At 45.8% G+C, this 16,638-nt stretch overlaps 2 pseudogenes; both read right to left on the reverse strand.

The window, feature by feature from the left end:
• Positions 1 to 9,489: 9,489 nt before the first annotated feature.
• Positions 9,490 to 14,969, reverse strand: LOC138996975 (microtubule-associated serine/threonine-protein kinase 2 pseudogene; annotated as a pseudogene).
• Positions 14,970 to 16,102: 1,133 nt separating this feature from the next.
• On the reverse strand, positions 16,103 to 16,245 carry LOC138997464 (small nucleolar RNA SNORA48; annotated as a pseudogene).
• Positions 16,246 to 16,638: the final 393 nt, after the last annotated feature.

Genomic DNA, 16,638 nt, shown 5'->3' on the forward strand with positions numbered 1-16,638 from the left:
ACACAGAGCAGGGTAAGGATTAAAAAAGGATAGAGAAGCTGTATAGCCTCAGAGGCCAACCCAAAAACACTGCCACCCAGAGGTTGAGCCACAAACTGACTCTTAGGGGAATACAAATTAAGGCAGACTGGATCACAAATACGGCCTGCTTTAAAATCAGGACTGTGATTTACAACACGGAGGAACAGTGTAATGCAGGCAAATTCAACACTCTCCTAAATACCTGGCAGGACTATGGCGAACCAGGCTGAAGAGTAGAAGAACCGAAAGACCATCACTACTGCAAATTTTTTCTTTTTCTTTTTCTTTTTAATTTTTTCACCTTTTTACTAAGAAACCAATTTTTTTTTCTCTTTTTCTTCTTTTTCCATCACCTGATTTTACCCTTTCAATTACCACATTTTTATTTTTAACCAGTATTATTACTCCTACCATTTTACCATTTTTTAAAGTGCCATTTTATTTTCTCTTTATTTTCTTTTGGGATTAGTGTTCTCCATTCTATTTTCATCGTTCCTTTAGCATTAATTTTCCCTATCTCAATTCCACCTCTTTGCTAAAACCCTCTTCCTTACTTTTCCCCTTTTGGTGTCCTGTTTCTCTTACCCTATTCCTGCTCCAGACTTTCCCAATTCCCTCTTTTTACCCCCTGTCTAATTCCACCCTACTTATATATCCTATTTCCAATCTACTGCTCTAAATCCTTATACACCTATTCTTTATCCTTCTTCACTTTCCAACCATTTTTTTTCTCTCTTATCTTTCTATTGTTTTCTTGATTGTTGAATATATTGGGCTATTTTTTTTTTTTTTAATTTGTTTGTTTGTTTTGTTTTGTGTTTTTTCTTCTTTTTTAGGACTGGTTGTGAGGTTGTTTTTCTTTTTCTTTTTCTTTTTCTTTTTTTTTTCTGCTGGTTTTTCCCTTCCCTCCCCCACCCCACCCCAGTTATTTTTGTGCTTCTGTTTTCCCTTACCCCTCTGGATATTATTGGTGGTTTGTAGTTTGCATTCATCTCCAGGGATCTGTTGCTGGAATTTGTTGAGATTAGTGGCAGTTCTATTGGAGTTTGCTCCTCATACGGGGAGTCTCTTCCCCACTTCTACTTCATTCTCTTTTTTCGCTCTCTTTTTTTCCCCCCTCTTTTTTCCCAATTCTATTTTTGCACTCCTTTTTTGTTTGTTTTTTTCTTATTTTTCTTTTCTGTTCTCTCTTTTATCTTCTTCTCTTCTTTCTCCCTTATCCCCTAATTCTCTTAATTCGGGTGGTCACCTTTATTTGGAGTTATTAATATTGTGAATATACTTGTGTTCAGTGCCTGGTACGTTGTGCCTTGCTCTGTTGTATTTTGTGCCTTTAAATCAACGCAGCAGATCCAAGCAACAGCAGCCCCCTGATCACCGCAGCCTCCTGATCACCACAGCCTCCTGATCACCACACCCTCTGTCTGTGGAACAGCAACTGTACGTGAAGCCTCCCCCCACCAGCCAGAAGAGCCAACACAGCTGTGAACAACACCCACCAGAGGAGCTGCTGCCAACTGGAAAGCAGCTGCTACCGCAACCGTCTGAGCAGCAACCACAACCCAAGGAGCCCCTGCCACCCAGGGAGCAGCCACTGAACACCTCAACATCTACATATGTCAGCGAGATCAAACATGGGTAGGCAAAGAAACCCCCAAAGGAAAGAAAAGGAGGACTCGCCAGAAAAGCAGCTAAGTGAGACAGAGATATGCAACATGACGGAAAAAGAATTCAGAATAAGGTTCCTAGAGTACATGCACCACATGTTCAAGAAGCAAGAAGAAACAGATGAAAAACTCAACTACTTATGCAAGAAGCTAGAAGAAACAGATGAAAAAATCAACAACTTAAGTAAGTCCCAAGAAGAAATGAAGAGTGACATAGCTTCAATAAAAAACTCCATTGAAAGTATCAACAGTAGACTGGGAGAAGCGGAGGACCGAATTAGTGAATTAGAAGACAAGGAAGCAAAACACACTCAAACTGTACGGCAAATGGAGAAAAAAATTAAAAGACAGGAGGAGAGCCTAAGGGAGCTTTGGGACAACATGAAACGAAACAACATACGAATAATAGGGGTGCCAGAACAACAGAAAGATGAACATGGATTAGAAAACCTATTCGAAGAAATAATATCAGAAAACTTCCCTGAGGTGGGGAAGAAAAAAGTCACACAAGCCCAGAGAGTCCCAAACAAGGTGAACCCGAAAAGACCCACACCAAGACACATCATAATTACCATGGCAAATGTTCAGGATAAAGAGAGAATCTTACAGGCTGCAAGAGAGAGACGGAAAGTAACATACAAGGGATCTCCCATTAGATTATCAAATGATTTCTCAACAGAAACACATCAGGCCAGAAAAGAATGGACGGAAATCTACAAAGTGATGCAAAGCAAAGGACTGAATCCAAGAATACTCTATCCAGCAAGGCTATCATTCAAAATTGAAGGGGAAATAAGAAGCTTCACAGACAAAAAAGGGCTAAGGGAGTTTATCACCACCAAGCCAGCCATGCAAGAAATGCTAAAGGGACTGGTGTAAAAAGAAGAAATATCAAGCTCAGAAAGAAAACAGCCACACACACACACACAAAAAGAAATGGCTACAAACAAATACCTTTCAATAATAACTTTAAATGTAAATGGACTAAATGCTCCAACCAAAAGACATCGAGTGGCTGAATGGATAAAAAAACATGACCCATACATCTGCTGTCTACAAGAGACCCACCTCATTAGAAGGGACTCACACAGACTGAAAGTGAAGGGATGGAAAAATATCTTTCACGCAAATGGAAAGGAAAAGAAAGCTGGGGTAGCAATACTTATATCTGACAAAGTACATCTCAAAGTGAAGGCCATAACCAGAGATAAGGAAGGCCACTTCATAATACTAAAGGGATCAATACAACAAGAAGATATAACCCTGGTAAACATATATGCACCCAATGCAGGAGCACCCACATACATAAGAAAACTTCTGGAAGATATCAGGGGAGAGATCGACAACAATACAATCATAGTAGGGGACTTTAATACACCACTGACATCACTGGATAAATCCGCTAGACAAAAACTCAGCAAAGAAACAGCAATCCTAAATGACTCACTAGATCAGATGGACTTAATTGACATCTTCAGAACACTTCACCCCACAGCTGCGGAATATACATTCCTCTCAGGTGCTCATGGGACATATTCAAAAATAGACCACATATTGGGTCACAAGCAAAGTCTCCACAAATTCAAGAAGATTGAAATCATAAAAAGCTTCTTCACAGACCACGATGGCATAATGTTAGAAATAAACTACAATAAAAACAACCCAAAATACTCAAACACTTGGAAGCTGAATAGCATGTTATTAAATATTGATTGGGTTACCGATGACATCAAAGAAGAAATTAAAAACATCCTGGACACTAATGACAATGAAAACACAACAATCCAAAACCTCTGGGACACAATGAAAGCAGTCCTGAGAGGGAAGTTTATAGCTCTACAGGCCTATCTCAAAAAACAAGAAAAAATGGTAGTCAATCATCTAACTCTACAACTCAAAGAATTAGAAAGAGAGCAACAAGAAAACCCCAGAGTGAGCAGAAGGAAGGAGATAATAAAGATTAGAGCAGAAATCAATGAAATAGAGACCAAAAAAACAATACAGAAAATCAATGAAACCAAGAGCTGGTTCTTTGAAAGGATAAACAAGATTGACAAACCCCTAGCCAGGCTCACCAAGAAGCAAAGAGAGAGGTCCCAAATAAACCAAATCAGAAATGATAGAGGCGAAATAACAACAGACCCCACAGAAATACAAATGATTGTTAAACAATACTACGAGCAACTCTACTCCAACAAACTGGACAACCTGGAGGAAATGGACAAATTCCTAGAAAAATACAACATTCCAAAACTCAATCAGGAAGAATCTAAAAACCTCAATAGGCCAATAACTATGGAAGAAATTGAAGCAGTCATCAGAAAGCTTCCAGCAAACAAAAGCCCAGGGCCAGACGGCTTCACAGGGGAGTTCTACCAAACATTCAAGGAAGAACTAAAACCTACCCTCCTCAGACTACTACAAAAAATTCAAGAGGAAGGAACGCTTCCAAGCTCATTCTATGAAGCCAGCATCACCCTAATACCAAAACCAGGTAAAGACATCACAATGAAAGAGAATTACAGGCCAATATCCCTCATGAACATAGATGCCAAAATCCTCAACAAAATCTTAGCAAATCGGATCCAGCAGTACATCAGAAGGATCATACACCATGACCAAGTAGGATTCATCCCAGAGATGCAAGGATGGTACAACACCCGTAAATCAATAAATGTGATACATCACATAAACAAATTGAAAGAAAAAAACCACATGGTCATATCAATTGATGCAGAAAAAGCATTCGACAAAATCCAACACCCATTTTTGATAAAAACTCTCAGAAAGGTGGGAGTAGAAGGATCATACCTCAACATAATAAAAGCCATATATGACAGGCCCACAGCCAACATCATACTCAATGGACAAAAACTAACACCATTTCCCCTAAGAACAGGAACAAGACAGGGATGCCCACTCTCACCACTCCTGTTCAACATAGTACTGGAAGTATTAGCCATTGCAATTAGGCAAGAAGAAGGAATAAAAGGCATCCAAATTGGAAAAGAGGAAGTAAAACTGTCCTTATTTGCAGATGACATGATATTATACATACAAAACCCTAGAGACTCCATCAAAAAGCTACTAGACTTAATACATGAATTTGGCAATGTAGCAGGATACAAAATTAACCCCAAGAAATCTGAGGCATTTCTATACACCAACAGTGAACTTTCAGAAAGGGAGATCAGAAAAACAATCCCATTTACCATCGCACCAAAAAAATTAAGATACCTAGGAATAAACTTAACTAAAGAGGTTAAAGACCTCTACTCAGAAAACTACAGGACGTTGAAAAAAGAGATAGAGGAAGACATAAACAGATGGAAGAACATACCATGTTCTTGGATTGGTAGAATCAACATCATTAAAATGTCCATACTACCCAAAGCAATCTATACATTCAACGCACTTCCCATTAAAATACCAATGGCCTTCTTCAAAGATCTAGAACGAACTCTCCAAAAATTCATCTGGAATAAAAAAAGACCCCGAATAGCTGCAACGATCCTGAGAAAGAACAAAGTAGGTGGGATCTCAATGCCAGATATCAAGCTGTATTACAAAGCCACTGTTCTCAAAACTGCCTGGTACTGGCACAAGAACAGACATATAGATCAGTGGAATAGAATAGAGAGTCCAGAAATTAGCCCGAACCAATATGCTCAATTAATTTTTGACAAAGGAGGCATGAACATACAATGGAGCCAAGATAGTCTCTTCAATAAATGGTGTTGGGAAAATTGGACAGACATATGCAAGAAAATGAAACTAGACCACCAACTTACACCATACACAAGAATAAACTCAAAATGGATAAAGGACTTAAATGTACGACAGGAAACCATAAAAATTCTAGAAGAATACAAAGGCAACAAAATCTCAGACATATGCCAAAACAATTTCTTCACTGATACAGCTCCTAGGGCAGTTGAAACTAAAGAGAAACTGAACAAATGGGACTACATCAAAATAAAAAGCTTCTGCACAGCAAAAGAAACCATCAACAAAACAACAAGAAAACCCACCTCGTGGGAAAACATATTTGCCAACGTCATATCTGATAAGGGCTTAATCTCCAAAATTTATAGGGAACTCATACAACTTAACAAAAAGAAGATAAACAATCCAATCAAAAAATGGGCAAAGGATCTAAATAGACACCTTTCAAAAGAGGACATTCAGAAAGCCAAGAGACATATGAAAACATGCTCAAAGTCACTAATCATCCGAGAGATGCAAATCAAAACAACAATGAGGTACCATCTCACACCTGTCAGAATGGCCATCATCAACAAATCAACAAACGACAAGTGCTGGAGAGGATGTGGAGAAAAAGGAACACTTGTGCACTGCTGGTGGGAATGCAGACTGGTGCAGCCACTATGGAAGGCAGTATGGAGGTTCCTCAAAAAATTGGAAATGGAACTCCCATTTGACCCTGTGATCCCACTACTAGGAATATATCCCAAGAAACCAGAAACACCTATCAGAAAGGATATATGCACCCAGATGTTCATAGCAGCACAATTCACCATAGCTAAGATCTGGAAACAGCCTAAGTGCCCATCAGTAGATGAATGGATTAGAAAACTGTGGTACATCTACACGATGGAATACTATGCTGCTGTTAAAAAGAAGGAACTCCTACCATTTGCAACATCATGGATGGAACTGGAGAGCATTATGCTAAGTGAAACAAGCCAGTCAATGAAGAAAAAATACCACATGATCTCACTCATTCATGGATAATAAAGACCATTACAAACTTTTGAACAATAATAGATACAGAGGCAGAGCTGCCTCAAACTGATTGTCAAACTGCAGTGGGAAGGCCAGAGAGAGTTGGGGGGCAGGAGGGAGGGGAGTAAGAGATCAACCGAAGGACTTGTATGCATGCATATAAGCATAACTAATGGACATAAGACACTGGGGGGTAAGGGAGGGTAGTGGTTTGTCAAGGGCGGGGGGGGGGGGGGAAAGGATACTTATGTAATACCCTTTGTAATACTTTAAGAGGAAAATTAAAAAAAAAAAAAAAATTCCCTGGAATTAGTGTGTTCTGCTTCCTCATATTTCAAATTGCTGATTTGATTCTCAGAATCCTCTGCTTTACTGTTGAATTCCTGTAAATTATTCTTTATTTCAGTTAGTGCATGCTTAATTTCTGACTGTTTCTTTTCCATGTCTTTGGCATTCTCATTAAGATCCTTGAAAGTCTCACTAAGTACCCTGAAGTTCTCATGAAGATCCTTGAGTAACCTTATAACCGTGGCTTTGAACTCTGTGTCCAGTGGTTTGCTTTCTTTTATTTCTTTCATTTGTGACATGTTTCTTTGTCTTTGCATTTTGGCTGCTTCCCTGTGTTTGTATAATGCTACCGTCTAATTATTGGGTAGAGCTGCTATCTCTTGGAGTTGGTAGTGTGGCCTTGTGTAGTAGGTGTCCTATAGGGCCCAGTGGCTCAGCCTCCCCAGTGTCCTGATTTGGGCACTCTAGGTGTGCCCCTTTGTGGGCTGTGTGCACAGTCTTATTGTAGTTGAGACTTGATTGCTCTTGGTGTCACTGGGAGGAATTACCTACAGTGAAGAGCTGTTGTGCAGGAAACACCCCTATGGGGCAAGACTTGCTTCAGTAGGGCTATGGTGCTTACTGGGTCTGCCCCTTGAGTTTGTCACTTGTGGATGTGTAGAGTTGTAAACTGGTATGGCCTGAGGCTGTCTAACAGGTGCACTGGCTCTTGGGTCTCCAGGGAGGTGCAAAGTCCATCACTGCCTGAGGCCACCCAGCAGTAGCTACAGAGAGATCTGTAGATTCCTCCTATTTGTATTGGGTTTGCAAGTGCCCAGGTCCCAGGTCTTGGATCTTTTATTGATAGGTTTGGGGCATGCTGTCACCAGCTGCAGCTTGTTGAGAGATTTTAGCAAGTCTGAAGCCTGAGCCAGGACAGGCCATTCACATGGAAAAGCTGCTGCAAACAGCTTTGGTGGGGCTGCAAATTGGAAGGGGTGGGATCTCAGGGAATCACCAGGGCAGGGCAAACAGTGTGCTCCAGGTTGATGGGGACTCAGATATGGTTGCCAGTCAGCCCTGGGACAGGGGAGGTCTCAACACAGGAACAATGGCCCTTGTGAGCACCTCCGTCTGGTAGAAAGCCACCCCCGAGTTCCTGCTCTGATGCCAGACAATCCAGTTCCTCCTTGTATGTGTCTGTGTCCCCCACTGCCTTCTGGCACTGGAGCTCATAGGAACTGAGTCTGAGTAAATTTATGCCCAGCCTTTTAAGTGGGTCACTTGGGTCTCTGGCAGCCTCCGTGTCCCTCAGCCACAATCCCCATTAGTTTTTACAGCCTGAAGTTATGGGGACTTCTCTTCCCAGCTCTGGGACCCTGGGTGGGGGTCTGGTGTGGGGCTGGGACCCCTTACACCTCATGGTGGCCTCCATAGGGACAATCTCCCTCTGGGTTAAGAAAATGGCCCATGTGTGTGCTGGACCAACCCATTCCGTGCCTCCGCTCCTCTGGCCAGTCTTAATGTGCTTTCTTCTCTACTTCTCTAGTTGTAGAACTTCCATTCAGCCATCATTAGGTGGTTCTGAATGATGGTTGTTCTGTATTTTAGTTGTAATTTTGATGTGGTTGTGAGAGGCAGTGAGTACCAGTGTTTACTTATGCCACCATCTTGGTTCTCCTCTTTACCCTATTTTATGTTGTTGCCTCCTTTGTCAAATATTAATTGATCATATAGGTGTGGGTTCATTTCTGGGCTTTCTGTTCTGTTCCATTGATCTATATATCTTTTCTTTATACCAGTACCATGCTGTTTTGATTATTATGGTATAAAGGGTGTTCCAAAATTCACGCAAGAAGTAATTTTGATAGAAAACACAGGTTTATAATTAAAAATTGTACATTTTTTATTGATTCATAAAGTATACAGTATAGGGTTATGCATGGGATAGCATATCAGGTAAATGGCCTCCACGGCTTTGCTGGCACATACGCACTCTTTTGTTGAAATTTTCCATGACTGTTTTTGCATAAATATGGCTGAATTTCGTTGATACAGCGCTCAATTTCCTCCTTCAAGGCGTGGGTGGTCATGGGCTTGTTGGCATAAACCTCAGACATCAAAAAACCCCAAAGAAAAAAGTTCAACGGCATTAAATTGCATGATCTGGGCAGCCAATTCTGATCACCAAAACGGGAAATTACACGACCAGGAAATGACTCATGCAGTAATTGAATTGTTTCTTGGGCGTATGTACCAGCAAAACCGTGAAGGCCATTTACCCAATATGCTATTCCATACATAACCCTATACTGTATACTTTATGAATCAATAAAAAATGTACAATTTTTAATTATAAACCTGTATTTTCTATCAAAATTACTTCTTGCGTGAATTTTGGGACACCCTTTAGTTTGATATCAGGCAGCATGATACCTCTTTGTTCTTTTTTTCTTAAGATTGCTGTAGCTATTCAGGATCTTTTGTGGTCTCATATACATTTTTGATTTTTTTGTTCTAGTTCTTTGAAAAATGCCTTTAGTATTTTTGATAGGAATTGCATTGAATTTATAGATTGCTTTCAGTAGTATGGGCATTTTAATGATGTTAATTTTTCCTATTCATGAGCATGGTATACTGGTAAAGCTTCCATTTATTTGTATCTTCTTCAATATCTTATAATTTTATGATATAATTAAGGTCTTTTACCTTTTTAAAAAAAACCTTTATTGTTGAAAGTGGTCTTTTATCTTCTTGATTAGATTTATCCCTAGATATATATATATTTTTATGTTTGCTTTAAAAGCTCATTGGTTGCCACTGCCAAGTCCTGATGCTTGTGAGGGGCCCCTGGGTCTCGGCCCCTTTGGAGCAGGTTGGGCCCAGGCTCCTGGGTGAGGGGGCAGCTTCTGCATGGAAGGTTCTGCCTCCTGTCACCTGAGGCCTCAGGCACTATGGTGATGCCCAGGGCTGGCTCCTCCTTCTCTATCTGCGCACATTCAGGCTCCCAGCGCCAGCTTTGGCTGGAAAGCTGACAAGGGTGGGCCAGCCCAGGGGCATTGGGTGGCCATGACTTCCCCTCCTGCCAAGGGGACAGGTTCTCAGGATGGGCTGGAGTTGTGGCTTCCAAATCCTGGGAGCTGACCAACCCACCTTCCATTGTTGCCTTTCTGCTTATGGATGCCCGCTCTGGGCCCTCAAGAAGGAATTTCCAGGACCATGGGCTTGGCCCTCCAGGGGTGGAGGAGGCAGGGGGGCCACTGGTGGGGATGAGTCCTGGGGAACTGGGACAAAGTGCTGTTAGTGCCTGGGTGTGGAGGAGCTGGGCCTTCAAGCAGCCTTCAGGGGGGATGGGGTCTGTGGGTCCAGCCCCACCCAGGCTGGGAGTTGGTGACAAGGAGCTGGCAGCCTCCTCAAAGACTTGCAGGATCCCAAGCTTCCTCTGGGGGTCGCCAGGGCCTTCCATTTGGGGGTCCCTGGGCAAGAAGGCGTCTTCTTCCTCCCCCTCTCCTGCTCCTCTGAGGGGCGGATCCTGGCCCACTTCTGGGTTAAGTACCAAGCTTGGCTCCTGCACACTTTGGCTGTTCTCAGGCCCCTCATCCTCTGAAGAGTCAACCTCACGGATGGCTTCCTGCTTCTGCAGTGACTCTCGCCGCTCGGCCCGGTCCTGTCGGAGGGTGCCTAGAGCTCGTGAGGGAGCAGGCTGCAGCACTCCTTTCCCTGGCAGCACCCGCTTCCCAGACAGCACACTCCTGGTCCCAGCTACCTCCAGAGGACTGACTTCCCTGGGTGGCAGTTCCTTCTTGAGCTCAGGGTGGGGCAGGTCAAGGCTATGCTTTCGAGAAGTGGCTAGCTTCTTCTCAGAAGCAGCAAGTGCAGCTGCCAGTTTCTCAGCTGACTGCACCCTCTTAAGTAGTGGTGAGCCGGGATCCTCTGCACTCTTGAGCCGGGAGAGTTGCCTGCCTAGGGGAGGCGACACGTGAAGCTTGGTGGGGAGGGCCTGGGTTCCATGGGCAGACAGGGGTGATGGGGAGCGCTGGGGTGAAGCTGCTGGTGGTGGAGAAGGGGTGTGGGCCAGTGGTGACAGTGGGATGCTGCCTGCTGACTTGCGCCGTGGAGAGTGGTACTGCCGTTGGAGCTTGGGTGCCAGACCGTGCAGGGAGCTGGGCCGTGTATGCCCAGAGCCGGCTGGAGAGCTGGGCACACTGGAGCTGGGGGAGCTGCTCTGTGACGAATTCCCTCCCACTGAATGCACAGCATCAGGAGTCACCCGGTAGCCCTGAGTGGGAGATCGGGGGGGAAAGGCTGTGGCCGTGTGTGGGAGGGCCCGGCCCGCTCTCTCCTGATGACAAGGAGCGGTTAAGGGAAGAGAGGCTGAGGCTGGTGTGGAGCAGGGACGCCTGTTTAGTGATCTTTCGGAACAGGGAGCTCCTTTTTCTGCTTTCTTGCCCATCTTTGCCCCGGCTCCGCTTGCTTCTTCGGGCCATCTTGGCCTTGTAGCTGCCCCTCCGTGCCGGCCCCACTTTAATGGATGTGTTCTCCAGGGGAGTTGTTGAAATAGACAACTTGTTTCCACTCTTCAGGATCAGCTCCACCACCTCGGTGTGCACCAGCCCATGCACAGGCTCCCCGTTGACATGAGTGATGAGGTCGCCCTGACGAAGCCCGCCTCACTGGCTGGACCTCCATCCTCCCCGTGCCACACCATGTGGTGCAAGTCACCCATGTAGACACGGATCGCCCGCAGGGTGAAGCCGTACTTCTTGCCGGCTCGGTGAATGATGATGGGGGTCCTCGAGTTGCTGAGGGCTGGCAAGCAGTCCCTGCTTGGAGAAGAGTCCCTGGGTGATGGGTTGGATGACTGGGAATGCGGGGACATGGGGCTGGCCAAGGGAGAGCAGGTGTGGTGTTCTGTAGGAATGAGGAGGGACAGGGCTGTGGCTGAGGCGGACTTGATCACTTTGCTGATGGGGCGAGGGGTGTGCTTTTCTATAGAATCCCCTGAGAGCAGCCGGTGGTGGGCCCTGTGCACTGCCAGGTCACTGATGGCCTTGACTGTGGCTCCCTCAGCCAGCTGTGGGGTCCCATGGCCTCGAGTCTCCATGGCTGGACTAGAACCACTGCTCTGGCTAGCAGGCTCCTCATCCAGCTTCAGCTGCTGCTTCACTGGCCGTTCAGGGATAGGCTCAGACATCCCTTCTGCAGATGTGGGTGTCAGAAGCCATATGCCCTCCTGCTGCTGCCTCCTGGGGGTGCTGGTAGCCTCCTCAGGGCCCTCCGGGAAGCGAGGCACATCCAGGAGGCCTGAGCAGTGATGCCGCACGGTCAGTGGAGGGCTTGAGTCGCTTTCCGTGTGGGAGGACTCAGACACCGACAGCCGCTTCCGCAATATCTCAGGGGAGCCAATCACCCAGCTCTGGTCTCGACCCTTCAGCCCCACCAGGCCATCTGAGCGGTCTTCCTTCTCCTCACTCAGGCTGCGCTTGGTGGGGGGTGGTGTCCGGCGCTCCTCGAGCAGCGACAGCCGCTCCATGCTACTGTACACCTTGCTGAACCTGGGAGAGCAGGAAGAGAACTGGCGAATCTCAAGACAGCCATCTTCACTCACTTCCTCATCATCTTCTGAGTCCATGTGGTGATACCGATCTGAGCGGGTGTCAAAGTAGCTGGTATCATCTTCTGATTCCAGTTGAGGAATGAATTCAGCCTTCTGGCGAAGAAGTCCTGTCCAGTCCAGACCAGTGAAGAATGGGTGCTGCTTCACCTCACAAGCACTGCCTGTACCCAGTCTCTCCAGAGGGCATCTGGCGGCAATGCATCATCCCCCTCAGGCCACACAATCCCATCACTGATCACTTGCCCAAAGAGCTCCTCCGGAGTGTCTCCAAAGAAAGGGACGCAACCCACCAGGAACTCATACAGGATTATGCCCATGGCCCACCAGTCCACTGGCTTCCCATAGCCTTGACGCAGAATCACCTCGGGCGCAATGTACTCCGGAGTCCCGCATACCTGCTTGCCCAGGAACTCCCGGGCATCCTTTTCAATGTGGCCCTCGTACAAGTTTGTTGTCAGACTCATGAGGCCAATTTTAGAAAGGCCAAAATCAGTGAGCTTGATATGCCCCATGGATGTAATCAGGAGGTTGTCAGGCTTGAGGTCACGGTGCACGATGCCATAGTTGTGTAAGTACTTCAGGGCCAGCACGGTTTCCGCAAAGTACAGACGCACCATGTCCACGGGCAGCGCCCCGATGTTCTTCAGCAGAGTGGCACAGTCTCCTCCTTCAACATACTCCATCACCATGCAGAGGTGGCGCTTGGTCTCAAAGGAGCAGAACATGCTGACCACAAAGGGGTTCTCGGCAAAAGTCAGTATGTCACGCTCCACGAAGGCCTGCTGGATCTGGTTGCGTAGGATCAGGTTCTGCTTATTGATCTCCTTCATGGCAAAGCACTGCCGGGTGGACTTGTGCCGCACCAGGAATACGGCCCCATAGGCGCCATTGCTGATGAGCTTAATGGCTTCGAAGTCCTCTTCACAGGGTGCCTTTTTAGATGTCAAAGATGCCCCACGGCCCTCAACTGAATCATCGGTTTCCGGAGTATCAGGACTGTCATAGCTGCTCAACTGGGCCATTTCCTCCAGGGGATCCCGCGTGAGGCCCAGCAGGCTAACAATGTAGCGGGGAATGTCACATTCAATCCTTTGTCCCTCTTTGGCATGGCCCTCAGCTGCTTCCAACAGGTGGTAGAACTCTTCAGGGTCAAACTCCAGGCATTCCAGGAGGCGAGTTGGGCAGGCAATGACATCATTAGCTTTTTCACCAGCTGCATCACAAAAGCCACTTCTGAACTCTGAGCACTCATGAGCATCTTGCAGAAGTTTCTCTAAATTCTCTTGAAGTTCGTAGAAGTACTGTGATGTAATGAGGCCACTCCGAGATTTATCCAGGCAGTTTCGGGCCATCTCAATCACTTGATGATGAATAAAGCTCAAGGTTCCATCTGCCAAGGGCAACACACTATCTGGAGTGTTGGAGGAAATGAACTCTGCTGGGCGCTCTTCCATCTGTGCAGTGGCCTTGGGGAATCTTTCTTTGTATACATGATTCATCATTATTATTTCACTGTCAAAGGAAACTGGGGACCGTCCAGGACTGAGGCTGCGAGCACGGGGCCGCATGGCTGGGGACTGCCTTCCCTCCTCATCTGGTACACTCTCCGTGCTGAAATGCTTCGTCAAAAAGTGCAGCTCATCGGCTGTAGGCTGGAAAGGCAACTGGTGCAGCTTTTCCTGCGAGGAGCATGATGATGAGACAGTAGAACTAGGAGTGTTGGTTCCATAGCCTGAAGAAGGTAAAGAGGCCAAAGACCAGCGCCGTCCATCAGTCCTACGGGCAGGAACAAAGGAAAAGTGAGCAGGTGCATTTGGAGAGAAATTCCGGGGACTGTCCAAAGGACTGTTACCTGTGTGTCCATGGAGTGGTGAGTGCGGCCGTGGTAGTGTAGGTGATGTGCTAGAGGTCACAATCAAACTCTTGCGGTTACTTGTCCGACAACTCCACTGCAATGGGCGGCTGGAACAGGGACTGCCAGGGTTGCTATGGGCTTGTGGGTTCAGGGAAAAAGCAAGAGGAGAAGCAGCCAGAGCACAATCGGCACTATATGGAACTTTAATGAGCGATAGGGCTGGAGCCAATGTGGGTGAAAACATGTGCTGGTTTACTTCAGATCCTCGGCAAAAAGTAGAGATTAAACTGCCTCTTCTGGGAAGGCTCAACTCCTTCAAGCCAGCGGTAAGAGGAGGTGCAGACTGCCCAAGGGACTGATTCCTCATTCGCACCAGGTTTGATGCTTCTCCTGAAGACTGCCAAGTTGCCTGTCCCACACTGCTATGTGCACTGCTGGACAAGGGGAGCAGCTGCTTACCCGACAAAGAATTGGCCAGGCTTCCTCTCCGTAATTTAGAGTCATCCTGACTAAGCTGTCGTTGAAGTTTAGCTTTTCCAGTGGATGAAAATATGTCAGGATTACTGAGCTTCCTGAAGAGCAAGGGACTAAGTCCAGGTATAACATCCTGCTCCTTGACCTCAGGCCCCGTGGGCCCGGTCCGCTCCTCCAGCCGCTGCCTCCCGGGCGGCACTCGCCGGCGCGGGGGCAGGAGCTGGGGCAGCTCGGCCGCCCGCTGAGCCCCATCCTCCCCGCGGGCAGCCGGCAGGGGCGGATGCGGTCGGTCGCGGCAGCGGCTCCGCTTCATATCGGCAGCTGGGCCCCGCGGGCGTCAGCACCGCGACAGTCCCGGCCCCGCACGACTCCGGGCCGCAGCGCTGCAGAGCCGACCACCGCCCGCAGCCACCATGGCCCGGCGGGCGTCCGAGGCCACCGACCCCAGCTCGCGGCTCCCCTGCGCTTTCTGGGGCCCTTTCGGCGCTCCTCACGGAGAAGGCAGCATCGTCGCCGCCTCGTTTTCTCCCACCCGGCACGCATTTAGCGGGCCATCCGCAGCTGACGCCGCGGGCTCTACAGCCAGCTGCCCGCCCGCCTCCAGCCGCCCCCCTCCCCCCAGGTATTTTTTGATGCGATTATAAATGTCATTGTTTTCTAGGTTTCTCTGTCTGATACTTCATTATTGGTGTATAAAAATGCAACTGATTTCTGAATATTAATTTTGTATCCTGCTATTTTACCGAATTTATTTATCAGTTTTAGTAGCTTCTTTTTTGGTTAATTCTTACCTGAGTCTATTGAATCCATAGCCCTTCAGTTTGCACGCCGACACTCTATCCATTGAGCCAAACCGGCTAGGGCAGTTCTAGTAGCTTTTAAAAATGGAATCTTTAGATTTCTCTATATTACAGTATTATGTCATCTTCAAATAATGACAGTTTTATTTCCTTCTTTCCAATTTGGATACATTTTATTTCTTCTTCTTGTGATTCTGTGGCTAGGACTTCCAGTATTATGTTGAATAAGAATGGTGAAAGTGGACATCTCTCTATTGTTCCTGATCTTATTTCTGAAAAGCTTTTAATTTTTCCCTATTGAGTATGTTATCTGGGTTTATTATAGATGGCCTTTATTATGTTTTGGTATGTTTTCTCTATTTCCACTTTGTTGAGAGTTTTTATTATAAATGAGTGCTGGATTTTGTCAAATGTTTTCTATGCATCTATTGATATGATGATATTTTTATCCTTCATTTTGTTTCTGTGGTGTGTCATATTATTTATTTCTGGATATTGAAGCATCTTTGCATGCCAAGGATAAATCCCACTTTTTCATGGTGTATCATCTTTTTGATATATTGCTGAATTTGGTTTGCTAATATTTTGTTGAGGAATTTTCCATTTATGTTCATTAGGGATACTGGTGTATACTTTTCTTTAATTTTTCTTTTTTAAATGTTTCCCAGGCATAAAACAAGTCTGACCACCAACACAGGCATCAAATTAGGCTGAACTAAGGACTGTATGTTTGCTTTGCTCCTGACTGATATAAGAGCAACACCACCAATCAGGTTTCTCTTTGCCCATTGCCAGGCAATAGAAATCTATGAAACACAGTGAAAGCAGTCTTAATTAATTTTTTTCTTTGTAGTGTCTTTATTTGGCTTTGGAATCAGTATAATGCTGCCTTCATAAAAGGAGCTTGAGATTCCCTCCTGTTGATTTTTTTTGGGAGTAGTTTGAGAAGGATAGGTGTTGGTTTTTCTGAATGCTTGATAAAATTCACCTCTGAAGCCACCTGGTTCAGGACTTTTGTTGGGAGTTTTTTGATTACTGCTTTGATTTTGTTGGTTGTAATTGGTCTGTTCAGATTTTCTGTTTCTTCTTGGAAGATTGTGTGTTTCTAGGAGTTTATCCATTTCTTCCAGATTGTCCAATTTGTTGGTATATATTTGTTTGTAAAATATTCCTATAACTCATTGTATTTCT

The sequence above is a fragment of the Myotis yumanensis genome, unplaced genomic scaffold (genome assembly GCF_028538775.1).
Source record: "Myotis yumanensis isolate MYYU_CA2020_CCGP unplaced genomic scaffold, mMyoYum1.0.hap1 SCAF_18, whole genome shotgun sequence".
NCBI lineage: Eukaryota > Metazoa > Chordata > Mammalia > Chiroptera > Vespertilionidae > Myotis > Myotis yumanensis.